The sequence below is a fragment of the Microcebus murinus genome, chromosome 7 (genome assembly GCF_040939455.1).
Source record: "Microcebus murinus isolate Inina chromosome 7, M.murinus_Inina_mat1.0, whole genome shotgun sequence".
NCBI lineage: Eukaryota > Metazoa > Chordata > Mammalia > Primates > Cheirogaleidae > Microcebus > Microcebus murinus.
Genome location: NC_134110.1, coordinates 96,289,673 through 96,301,685, shown reverse-complemented (window position 1 = coordinate 96,301,685; position 12,013 = coordinate 96,289,673).

The window sequence follows — 12,013 nt, the reverse complement described above, 5'->3', positions numbered from 1 at the left end:
TGTGGAACAATTCACTACTCTGCATGAAGATCATCCAGCACCAGTTTGGACTATGACAATCACAGGATAATTGACAACATAGAACAACTACATTATAGGTTCTTAGTGTGTACACCCTGTCTTGCTGGGTCAGTCTTTCAGAGTAGGTTACAAAAGCACCATCTAGGAACCTCTTTTCCTTCTCACTAAGTAGGAGAGTTCCCAGTGAAGGAGATCAGTTGCACCACTAACTTATCTGCCCTGAGCTGAGAGAAGAGATTTTAGATGAGAAGAAACCTACAAAATATCTCTTGCAACATGAAAACAACAAGCTAGTTGAATACCCTCAAAAAGAAATCATTGAAATGTCAGAAATTAAATTCAGAAAATAGAAAGCAAAAAAGATAAATGGAAATGAAGAAAAAGTTGAAAATCGACACGAAAAAGCCAAAAAAATATATCAGGACATCAATGGAAAAATAAAAATATCCCTAAAGACCTACACAACATAAGAAAGGCTATAGAAGTCTTTAAAAAAATGAAAGAGTCATTTATAGAATTTCAATATACAACAGAAAAACTAAACAATAGGCTAGACCAAGCAGAAGAAAGAATCTCCAAACTTAAAGATAAGGCTTTCAAACTATCCCAATAAGTCAAAGATGCAGAAAATGAATAAAGAATGTGCAATCACTCAGAGAAATATGGGAGTATGAGAAGCAAGCCAATATATGAATTATAAGTATCCCTGAGGGAGAAGAAGACAAATAAAAAAGCATAGAAAAGCTATTTGAGGGAATTATTGAGGAAAACTTTCCTGATGTTGCCAAAATTCAGATGTCAAGATACAAGATGGTCATTGAACACTGGAAATATTCATAGCAAATAGGACATCTGTCATCAATTTGGACAAAGTCAAAATGAAGGAGAAAATTCTACAAGCTACAATATGGAAGCAGCAACTAACCTATAATGGAACAACCATCAGGCTAATAGCAGACATATCAGTGGAGGCCTTACAAGCCAGAAGGGATTGGGGGTCCCATTTTTAGTCTTTTAAAAAGAACAAATGTCAGCCAAGAATTTTGTATCCTTCAAAAACTAAGTTTCATAAATGATAGAGAAATAAAGACTTTTCCAGACAAGCAAACACTAAGGGAATTTGTCACTACTAGGCATGAAGTACAAGAAATACTCAGAACTTTAGTATACATGGAACAGCACAGTAGATGACTAGAAGTGTAAGAACACCTGAAGATAATGCTCAGAGGTCTTATAAAACAACAGCACAAGAAGGAAAACAAAACAAGATATCATTCAATATGATGAACAGAACAGTAGCTCACATATTAATACTAACAGTAAACATGAATGGATTAATGCCCCACTTAAAAGACAAAGACTGGCTGAATGACTGAAAAAACATAAGCCAAATAAATGCTGTCTCCAAGAAACACATCTAACTCACAAGCATTCGCACAGACTCAACGTAAAGGGATGAAAAAATTATTCCCTGCAAAAATCAAGCAGGTGTATCCATTTTTATATCAGATAAAGTAGAGTTTAAACCAACCATGGTATAAAGATGGTCATAATATAATGGTAAAGAGAGCAATTTAATAAGAAAACATACCAATCCTAATTATATATGCACTTAACACAAGAGCTCCCAGATTCATAAAGCAAATTCTACTAGATCTAAGCAAAAAAATAAATAGTAACATCATAATCTCCAGGTACTTCAACACCCCACTGACAAAACTGGACAGATCATCAAAGCAGAAAATCAATAAAGAAATAGTGGACTTAAGTGAGACTCTAGAACAAATGGATCTTACAGACATTACAGAACATTCTACCCCAAAACTGTTGAATATACATTCTTCTCATCAGCTCATGGAACATTTTCCAATATTGATCATATCTTAGGCCACAAGACAAGTCTCATCAAATTAATAAAATAAAATCTCAATCATACCATATACCCTATTAGACCCATAGTGGAAGAAAACTAAAAATCAGTTCCAAGAGAAACACTCAAATCTATACAAAGTCATGGAAATTAAACAGCCTCCTGGTTAATGATCCTTGGATCAATGATGATATTAAGATGAAAATCAAAAGATTCCTCAAACTTAACAACAAATGGGACACAGTTTTCAAAATGTCCTGGCTACAACAAAAGCCATACTAATGGGAAGTTCATAACCTTAAATTCCTACATCAAAAGGATAGAAAGATCACAGTTAACAACCTATGATCACATCTCAAGAAACTAGAAAAAGAAGAGCAAATCAAACCCAAAGACAGCAAAAGAAAAGAAATAACAAAACTCAGAGCAGCACTAGATGAAATAGGAATCACAAAAACAATATAAGGGGCCGGGCGCTGTGGCTCACGCCTGTAATCCTAGCTCTTGGGAGGCCGAGGCGGGCGGATTGCTCAAGGTCAGGAGTTCAAAACCAGCCTGAGCAAGAGCGAGACCCCGTCTCTACTATAAATAGAAAGAAATTAATTGGCCAACTGATATATATATAAAAAATTAGCCGGGCATGGTGGCGCATGCCTGTAGTCCCAGCTACTCGGGAGGCTGAGGCAGAAGGATCACTCAAGCCCAGGAGTTTGAGGTTGCTGTGAGCTAGGCTGACGCCATGGCACTCACTCTAGCCTGGACAACAAAGTGAGACTCTGTCTCAAAAAAAAAAAACAAAAACAAAAAAAAAACAATATAAGGGTCAATGAAACAAAAAGTTTGTTCTTTAAAAATAAACAAAATTGATAGACCACTAGCCAGATTAAATAGAAATAGAAGAGAAAGGACTCAAATAAGTTCAATCATAAAAAAAGAGGCATTAAAATGGATACCACAGAAGTACAAAATATCATCTATTAATACTATGAAAACCCCCACTGTCCAGACAAACTAGAAAACATATAGGAAATGAATAAATTCCTGAATTTATTCAGCCTCCCAAGCCTGAATCAGGAAGAAATAGAAAGCCTTAACAGACGGATAACATGTAGCAATATTGAAGCAGTAAGAAAAATATCTCATAAAAAATAAAAGCCAGGGACCAGACAGATTCACAGTTGAATACTATCAGACCTACAAAGAACTGGAAACTATCATACAGTAATTATTCCATAACTTTGAGAAGGGGGAATCCTTTCTAATTCATTCTATGAAGCTAGTACCACCTTGAAACCAAAGTCAGGAAAGGACACAAGAAAAAAGAAAAATATAGACCAATATTTCTTATGAACATAGATGCAAAAATCCTCAACAAAATACTAACAAATTAATAGCACATCAAAAAGATAATTCAGGATGATCAAATGGATTTCACCCCAGGAATGTAGGGATGGTTTAACACATATAAATCAATAAATGTGATACAATGCATAAACAGAAGAAAAATAAAGACCAAATGATTATCTCAGTAGATGCATAAAAAGCATTTGATAAAATCCAGCACTCTTTCATGATTAAAAAAACCCTCAACAAACTAAGCACAGAATAAATATACCTCAAAATTATAAAAGCTATATGGAGCAAACCCACAGCCAATATCATATTGATTGAGGAAAAGTTGAAAGCATTCCTCCTAAGAACTGGAGCAAGACAAGGGGGCCCACTTTCACCACTTCTATTCAACATAGTCCTGGAAGTCCTAGCCAGAACAATCAGGCATGAGAAAGAAATGAAGAGTGTTCTAATCTGGAAAGAGGAGGTGAAACTATCCCTGTTTGCTGACAACATGATCTTTTACCTTGAAAACCTTAATGGCTATACCAAAAGACTGCTATAATAGATAAATAAAGTCAGCCCAGTCTCAGTTTACAAAATCAATGTACACAAATCAGTAGTATTTCTATAATATTAATATATACTAATAATGGTCAAGCCAAGAGTCAAATCAAGGACTCAGTGCAGAGAGAAAGGAATGCTTACACTGTTGGTGGGACTGTTGGTAGGACTGCAAATTATTGCAAGCTGTATGGAAAACAATATGAAAATTCCTAAAAGAAATAAATGTAGACTTATCATTGTATCCAACAATCCCACTACTGGATATCTTCTCAAAGTAAAAGAAACCATTTTATCAAAAAGACATCTGCACTTGAATATTTATTGCAGCACAATTCACAAATGCAAAGATGTGGAATCAACCTAAATGCTCATCAATTTATGAGTGGATTAAGAAAATGTGGTGTATATATATACCATGGAATACTATTCAAACATAAGAAGGAATGAAATAATGTTATTTGCAGCAACTTGGAAGGAACTGGAGACCATTATTCTAAATGAAGTATCTCAGAAATGGAAAAACAAGCCCCATATGTACTCACTAAAAATTGGAAGTTAAATAATGGGCACACAGGTACATAGAGATATAAAGGACATTAGAAACAAAGAAGAGGAGACATTGGGAGGCTCATAAGGTATACAATGTATATATTATTCTGCTGATGAGCACACTAAAAGCCCTGACTTAAGCATTATACCAGGTATCCATGTAACAAAAACATTTTTACCCTTTTATTATTTTGAAATAAAAATAATCAATTTCAAATGAACTGAAGATATAATCATAAAAGGTAAAACAATAAAGTTTTTGGAGGAAAATATAGGAGAAAATATGACCTTCGAATAGGTGAAATTTTCTTAAACACAACTCAAAAAGCAGTTACCATAAAAGAAATAAATGTTTAACTGAACTATATTAAAATTAAAAACTTCAGTTCACCAAAAGACATTATGAAGAGACTGAAAAAGCAGCCACAGAACCTAAACACAATACATATCTCCAACAAAGGACCCATATTAAGTAAATACAAAGAAATTCCAAATTCCTAAGAAAATGACAAATCAATTTTTAAAAATGGCAAAAAACTTGAGACAAAATTTCACACAAGAGGCTGACAACACGGCAATAAAATATAAAAAGAAGCTCAACTTTATTGGACATTAAATGAATGCAAATTAAAATTGCAATGGGAGACTGCTGCACAACCACCAGATGGAAAATGACAATTGTCATCCAGGATGTGAAGTAAACAGAATCTTCCTTCATCACTGGTGAGAGTATAAAGTGGCAAAAGCTTTCTGGAAATCTGTGGCAATGTTTATTAAATCCAGACGTGAATTTTCTATGACCCAGCAATTTCAATCCTAGGTATATACCCCAGATAAATGCACATAAATGTTCACCAAAATTCTCTGGGAAGAATATTCAACATGGCATGATTCACAATAAACTAAAAATATACTATCCAAATAACCATTAGTTGTAGAATTATAAATAAATGATCATATATTAATATTAAGTAGACTATAATACAGCAAGGATATAAATTGAAATCTCTATAACTACATGCAACAATATGGGTGAAAATTGCACACGTCCTGAGTAAAAGAAGCCAGACACATAAGAGTATGTTCAGTATGTTTTCAATTATACCAGCTATCATAATAAAGCCAATGTACGCTGTAAGAATTTAGGGCATTGATTTTTCATGTGTAATTGAATATTGTTTAGAAGGAAGCACAGTGTGGATTCTGAAGTGTTGGTAATATTCATATCTTGATCTGAGTGATGGTTACATTCATGGGTTTTGTTTGTAAAAATTCACCAAACTATATGCTTAAGGTATGTATATATTTCTTTGTTTCTATTTTAGTTCAATAAACATTTCCATTAATACTTTTTCAGTTTACCAGTAATATAAAAATAAAATTAAAAAAATTATTAGGTTCCTAGAAAAAAAATGTCTATCAGGAGATACACTATATCTCTTTGGAAAAAAAAATCTATAGAACTTTACTTAATAACCAAAGAAAAAACCAGAATAAATGGAGAACTATAATATGTTAATGTTGGAGACTATTGAATACTATAAAAATGTCCATTTCCTTTGATTTGTCTTAACTTCAGTCTGTCCCAATCCAATGCACAAATGCATGTTTCTCAGGGCCATTGACAAGTTTATTTTAGTTTTCATGGAATCAGAATAGGCAAGAGAATTTTAACAAAGAAGGACAAAAGCGATTTTACCTTATAAAGTAGAAAGACAATTTAAAACTCTAGTATTTTGGCTCCAGAGTTATGCATACATAAGAATTTAGTCTGTATTTCAAATCAGTTAGGAAGGGATACACATTCCATTAAGCAGTGTCACAAAAATAAAAAAAATAATAATATGAAGATAAAAGCTTCATCATACCATTTACGATACAAATTCTAAATGAATTAATGTCTCAAATGTAAGAATGTAAAAGATAAAACTATTCAGAAATTGAGGAAATATATGAGCACACATTTATGTGCATATGACAAAAATTTTAGAAGTCATAGAGAATAAAACATAAATTAAAAACATAAATGGAGGCCGGGCGCGGTGGCTCACGCCTGTAATCCTAGCTCTTGGGAGGCCGAGGCGGGCGGATTGCTCAAGGTCAGGAGTTCAAAACCAGCCTGAGCAAGAGCGAGACCCCGTCTCTACTATAAATAGAAAGAAATTAATTGGCCAACTGATATATATATGTAAAAAATTAGCTGGGCATGGTGGAGCATGCCTGTAGTCCCAGCTACTCGGGAGGCTGAGGCAGAAGGATCGCTGGAGCCCAGGAGTTTGAGGTTGCTGTGAGCTAGCCTGACGCCATGGCACTCACTCTAGCCTGGGCAACAAAGCAAGACTCTGTCTCAAAAAAAAAAAAAAAACATAAATGGTAGACTGGGTAATAGGATGTATTGCTTACATAATAGACAAAAAATTAGTATTCAGAATTCATAAAAAATTCTACAAATCAGTGAAAGAAAAACATTTATTGACTGAGCAAAGCATATGCACAGACAATTCATGGAAAATAAAAAGGAAACATTCAATAAAACTATGACAAGATTATAGACTTCAATAATAAACAGAGAAGTTCAAATTAAAAAATCTGATACCATGTTTTCATCCTTTAGCAAAAGTTATAAGTTGATTATATCAAGCATTGGAGATATTGTCAGCAAACAGTCTCATGTACTGCCATAAAGAAAACTGTAAATTACTATGTGTATAAATTGGCAGAGATTTTGAAAGGAATATACTGTTACCTAATATTGCCATTTCTCGGTACAGGTTCACCCTACAGAAATTCTTTCATGTGTACTTGTCCAAACATGTTCATTATGGCATTGCTTATACTAAAAGTGGGGACTGACAGAAAGAAAGAGAGGGAGAGAAGGAGACAGAAAAATTATTAGTGTCCATTAGTTGAATAGTAGTTAAATATTCTGCAGTTAAAACATAAATATACTGTAAAATAAGTACATTATATAAAAAAATTATGCAGTAGTTGTTAAGGTAGATCTATAGATATCAGCTTTTTTGAGATGGATCTCTATTTACTTACACTGTAGAGATAGATCCATGTGTACTAACATGATCCTTAAGAGCTACTTAAGGATAACGTGTAAAAAAGCAAGTGGAAGAAAATATTTCTTTATGTAATGTAAAAATACATATTAAAACAAGAATAAAATTCCTCTATTCGTATGCAAATATTTTGTGTCCATTTACAGAAGAAATATCTGGATGAATGGCCACAAAAACTGGGACAGGGATCATCTTCACGGAGTTGGGAAGGAGTCAGCATTTGGAAGGAGTCATCAAGGAAGTGTAGAGTGGACGTCTATTATCTTACTCCATAGCCTCTACTCTCCCTTTCTAAGGTACATGGCTTTGCTTTTGGAGAAGCCTCTTCTCCATCTGTCAACCAATATGCTTGGGTGAAACTGAACACCCCTGATCCAAGATTGAAACATGTAAGCAAGGCCCAAAGCAATCAATGTTTTCCCGTTTCATGGAAACAGTGATTGGCTCAAGACTGTAAATCAAAGCAAATGAAATTCAATCCCAGAAACTTTTAAAAGCTATTGTAAAATATCCAAGGGGAATGAGAAAAGCTAAAGCCATGACCTTGAAAGGAAGCCTGAGTCAAAGCCAACATGGTTGTGGTAGTGCCATGGTCTTGCCACCCTGGGGAATAAGTCAATAAATCCCTACGGCTGCCTAAGCCAGTGGGTAAACTTTTCGGTCATTTGCTGCCTACAGTTTTCTTCACTAAGAGTCTCATAGGCTTATTATTATTATTATTATTATTTTAGAAGTTTTACTAGGAAAATACATTCATATTCTTAAGCAAAACAAATAAAGGGAAAATCATGATTAGCTAAAGGACTTCTTTTTTAGTTTATTCTTAATTGACAAAATTGTATATACTTATGGTGTCCAACATGATATTTTAATATATATGCACATTGTGGAATGGCTAAATTGAATTGATTAACATATGCATTACCTCATAGACTTACTTTTTGTGGTGAGAACACTTCAAATCTACTCTTATAGCAATTTTCAAGTATAGAATCACGTTGCTAACTATAATCACCATGTTGTGTGAAAGGATTTCTAAAGTCCGCTCATTCTTATGAGTGTAAGGGTTTTATTTGAGACTTTATTAAAGTATTAGAGTGGAGGCATAAGAAAATATTTTTTTTTAGTCTAACACTTTATCCTGGAAGATACACTGCAAGGATGTAATCACCTCAAATCCTTTTTAGAATTATATACATATAAATAATAAATACGTACAATTGGAAAGTAAAAATTTTAGGTGGAGTCAAATAAAATCCTCAACTGATTCAACAGTAAGAATGTTATCATCATTTCCCAAACTCCTTCTTCACCTAATTAGGGCTAACAGAAAATGGGGGCCCTTCATTTAAAATGTCCCTCTCTAAAATGACCACATGAACAGTGCGAAATTTGTAGATAAAGAGACAAACCCACTTATTGAAAGTCCTATGCTTATCTCAAAAGAGAACTGGCACTTTGAATAGGCCCTTTAAAATAGAGGCTCTTTTGTCTTCTTCCTTTTTCCCCATGTGCTTTGCTTTCTGGTCTCTTTTCTTCACCTCTAGGAGAAGTTCAAGCACAGTGAGCCATTCACTTCCTCTCTGTGTGCCTCTGCTCTCCTCCAGCCAGCTATGTTCTTACCCTAGAATGTTGGAGACGGTGCCTCTTTGTGGGAGTCTGACATTCATCACTCCAGCTCAGCCACAAAGGTGCTGGCTCCACCGAGGTGGCGACGGACACCTGGTTATTGCAAAACGGGCCTCGTCCACAGTCGTTTCACATGTGTGCTCAGGGGCCAGTAGACAGTTGTCAATGATGATAACTTTCAGTTTCTAGATGCCAATCTGACTTAAACGAGTTACATAAAAATATGTGGGTTTTGTGTATTATTTCCATGGCTACTCAGTTCCTCAATTATTTTGTAAAATGATGCTATCGCTCAAAATGTTGGATTTGTATAACCTAAACAAACAGGTGGTCTGTCTGGCAAACACTGGCAAGCCAGATTGTTAATTGTAAATTAATCTCAAAGAAATTCCTGGTTTGAGGCACAGCATCAATTCACTTAGCAATGGGGTAATTTTGTAATCTAAGGCCTTCTTGAAAAACTGTCATTAGTAAATTGAATTGTATGCTTAAAGAGACAAAACAAGTTCAAATGACATGTGCATACATTTATTACTTGGGCTTCAAAGGCATAATGCAGACCTGAATATAGCACCCCACTGTCAGTCAATGCACGGCTCCTCTGTGACTTCATTTTATTTTATTGGGATATTTTTAACTTTAGTTTTCTATTATCTCTATTTTCATTATTCTACCTACTCCAGTTGCTTTAATTCATGACCTTAAAGTGTACATCTCCTTCAAAATATGAATTCCATTTTATATGTATTTTTATTATTTTATATTGATATATTGCTTTGCTCTTGTACCGATGCTTACTCTTCACTCCACATAGATCTAGCCATGTCATTTCATGCTTACTACTTCTTACTGCAGCACAGTATTCCACTGAATGCTATCGACACATTTTGCTTATCTATCCCCTCAGTAATAAATCTAATGAAGGCCTCTTTGCCACTGCAAATCATGGGGCATAGACATGTTTATAAACATCTATTTGTAATACTCATGTCAGAGTTATTTAATTCAACAAATATATGTTAATGCCAAGTAAATGTCATACCACTGTTTTAGGTACCCAGGAAACATCCGTGAGCAAAAGAAACAAAAGGCCCTGTTCTCAAGGAGTTTATGTTCCAGTAGATGTTCTCTAGAAAATGTATCTGTGCATGGAACTGCTGGATTTTATGTGTGCACACCTTTAATTTCACTCAACATTGTCATCCTTCTGAAATAGTTGCACCAAGTTAAACATCCATCAGTAATATGTGAGTATCTTTATTCCCCTACCCCAAGTCTTACTGATTCATTAAATTATACAAGTCTTTAATATTTGGCAAACTGATAAAAATAAAATGATATGTCATTTCTATGATTACTAGGAAGTGTTGTGTGTCTGTACATATCTCTAAATTTGTAGACTTACCCTGTGTCAACTGCATATTCATAATGGTTTCTAGTTTTTCTGCAATTTTTTTATTTTTAAATCTTTAAAATTATTTTATCAGAAAATAATAAAGATTAGAAAAATAAAAAGCTAGGAAAAGAACAACTGAATAAACCCCAAATAAGAAGGTAGAAAAAAATAATAGATAAATAATTGTTAGACTCAATAGAATAGAGAAAAATGATCACGGTAAAACTCAAAAGATAATATTTTTTTAAAAAATTGGTTTTTTGGGGAAAAAAAAGCACATAATATAGTCAAAATTGGAAAGGAAAAAGTAAACTGCTTTATATATAGACAACATGATCACACAAGAAAGACATTTTTAGAAATTTAATTTTTAAAAAGCTAATATCATTAATATTATCTTAACTGAATTTATGAAGTTTGTAATATACAAAATCAATATATAATAACCAATTATGTTTATATACTAGTAATAAACAACTAGAAATTAAAATACTGTTGTAATTTACAATAGCAAAAAAACATAAGATATGTGAAGATAAATGTTTTAAAATGTATAGTGCCTGTACATTGAAATCTACAAAAGAGAAGTCAAAGAAAACTTAAATAAGTGGAGAACTATACCTTGACTCCTATTTCACATTAAATACAAAAATGCACTCAACATGCATCATAGACTTAACTGGAAAGCCAAAGCCAATAAATCTTCTACAAGTAAAAATAGGAGAGAATTTATTAGACCTTGTGTTAGGCTATGATTTTTTACATAAGACACAAAACTCATAAATCATAGATAAATATTGATAAATTGGACTGTATCAAAATTAAAAACATTTGCTTTTTGAGACACTATAAAGAAAATAAAAAAAACAGAGATTGGGAGACTGGGATATATACTGTATATACAAAAAATTTGTATCCAGAACTCTTTGCTCCACTTTTATGAAGGTATACAAATGACCAAGAAGTACATTAAAAAAATGCTCATTACCATTAGTCATCAGGGAAATGCAAATTAAAAGTATAATAAGATACAATGTATTTAACAATAATGCATTATGATATGGTTTAGATTATTCCAGGCAAGCAAGGATGGTTTTGCATTAGAAAATGCTCAAAATGAATTCCTTAACCTCGCAAAGGCTGGCTGCAAAAATTTTTACCAAATGTTATGTTTAACTAAAACAACAACAACAAAACTTTGAGATTTTATTTCCCTTAAGACAAGTTTGATGACTTCTTTTAAGACAGGGAGCTAGATGAGGTTTCTGACCATTGTTCTTTTAAGATACAGAGCTAGTTGAGGATGCTTGGTATCTTTGCTTTGGTTTAGTATTGTTATGTTTATCTCCTGGCCAATGCATTTGGGAAAGAAAATTGCTAAGAGGCATGAGACAAAAATGTTACCGTTCACAGAGCATTTTCATAGAAACTCCAACAGAATGACCAGACAAGCTACCACAACTTGTTAAACTCATTTAGCCTGTAGTCTGATAAAATCCTATTGTTTTGCTTGCATTCAGAGAAGAAATTCCAGAGGAAGATGAATGTTCTTAGAGACGAAGGAGAAGACATTCATCTTTT